We start from the raw sequence: 1,976 nt of genomic DNA on the forward strand, positions 1-1,976 counted from the left end.
TTCCCAGCTGGCTCAGGGAATAGAGCCCCTTTAAGGCCAGGCAGCCTTAGCAATAAAAAGAATGAAGGGGGCACCCTTGCAAGACAGTCCCCCATGCAGTCCCCAAGCCCTCTGCTTTTATTTATTTATTTATTTATTTATTTATTTATTTATTTATTTATTTTAGAGGGAGTCTCAGTCTTTCACCCAGACTGGAGTACCTCTGCTTTTATGAAGCCGCTAATCCAGTGCCAGGATCTAAAGCAAGCAGCTGGCTTCTACCAAGTTCTTGCCATCTCATTTCATCCTCTCCATGGCTTCCATTTTGTAGGTGACGGGAAGGAGAGCCTTAGAGAAGGAAAGTGACATTTTAAAGCTCACACAGCTAGAAAGCAACTCACGCATCCATGTCTTTCTGATGCCAGAACCCAGCCCCTTGCCACTGTACCATACTGCCTCTCGCCAAGGCCACCTGGGCTAGCCATTTCCAAACCCAGCCTTCCTGCTGCCCTGGGGGCTGGGTTCCTGCCAGAAATTGAGCTAAGCCCCGGGGGAGGACATGGGAGTTCTGAAAAGTTAAGCGGCCTGCCTCCCCTGGAAGTGTCACTGGAAGATGAAACAACTCTTGTCACCTGACCCAAGGAAGCCAGTCCCATGGCCCAGGTGGTCAACAGGAATGGCCCCCAGCTGGTTGGCTCGGGCAGCCTGCCCCAGCTGAGTAAATGGCTCCACTGGTACCCAGCTGCTCAGGCCAAAACCCTGGGGAGCATCTTGAATTCCACACATTCCTGCACCCCCACATCCTATCCACCAGCAAGTCCTGCCAACGTGTGTTCCTGTACCAAATGTTCACTGGGATCTTGCTATGAATCAGGTGCTGCTTTCCCTCCTGGGGTCTATCCCCTACCCACACCCTCACCACCATCACAGCTGTGTCTCCTTCCAGCCCCTTCCACAATAGGGATCGTTGGAGTTTTCTTTTCCTTGACTAGGGCTACTTCCCAGTAGACAGCAGGCTCCGCAGGGACAGGGACATCTCTGTTTTCTTCACTCTCACGTTCCTGGCTCCTAGAGTGGTGCTGGCACTCCATAAATTCATACTGGACAAATGACCGGTGATCCTGCCCAAGTCTATCCTTGGCCCTAACGTGAACCTTCCCTTGTTTGCCCTGGGATCTCACAGATGCACTCTCCCCTTTGGAGCTCCTCTGTCCAGAGGTCCTGGAGACAGGGAACACTATGCCTGTGCCAGTCACTATGGGGTAGCAGGATAAATGCTGCACGCAGGTATGACATCTCTGGTGCCTTTCAGGGGTCTTCATGCATCCCCCCAGTGCAGGTGTGCCTGCAGGTCACGCTGTGAGGCTTCTCTTTCTCTGGCATTTCAAGGCCTCCAGTGCATCATGGCAGACTCTCCCTAGGTCTCTCTGTGGGGGCACATCTGACCCTGTGAATCTCTGGGCAGGTGTGTCTTCCTTTTTTGCATTCATCAAGCAGCGCCAGGCACTGTCTCAAGTGCTTGATAAGCATTTTCTTTTCTTTTTTTTTTTTTTTTTTTGAGACAGAGTTTCGCTCTTTTTGCCCATGCTGGAGTGCATTGCCATGATCCCGGCTCACAGCAACCTCCGCCTCCTGGGTTCAAGCGATTCTCCTGCCTCAGTCTCCCGAGTAGCTGGGATTACAGGCATGCGCCACCACGCCCAGTTGACACGCATTTTCTTGTGTGATCCTCGCAGCAGTTCTCTGTGAAGCAGGCATTGCTATCCTACAGGTTGGGAAAAGAGGGCCAGAGAGGATCAGTGACTTGCTCACGGTCGCACGGCCTGGAAGACATGGAGAGCTGGACCAGCACGCACAGACCCTAACCACTGGGACGTGCTGGGGGGTGCTGCCTCCGTGAGGTGTGTGTCTCCGGTCGCCCCGCCCCCGGTGTGTGCGGAGGAGCAGGCGGGGACTACAAATCCCGGCAGCCCGGGCGCGGGCGCTGTGAGGGCCGC

This window comes from Nomascus leucogenys, chromosome 24, assembly GCF_006542625.1.
Source record: "Nomascus leucogenys isolate Asia chromosome 24, Asia_NLE_v1, whole genome shotgun sequence".
NCBI lineage: Eukaryota > Metazoa > Chordata > Mammalia > Primates > Hylobatidae > Nomascus > Nomascus leucogenys.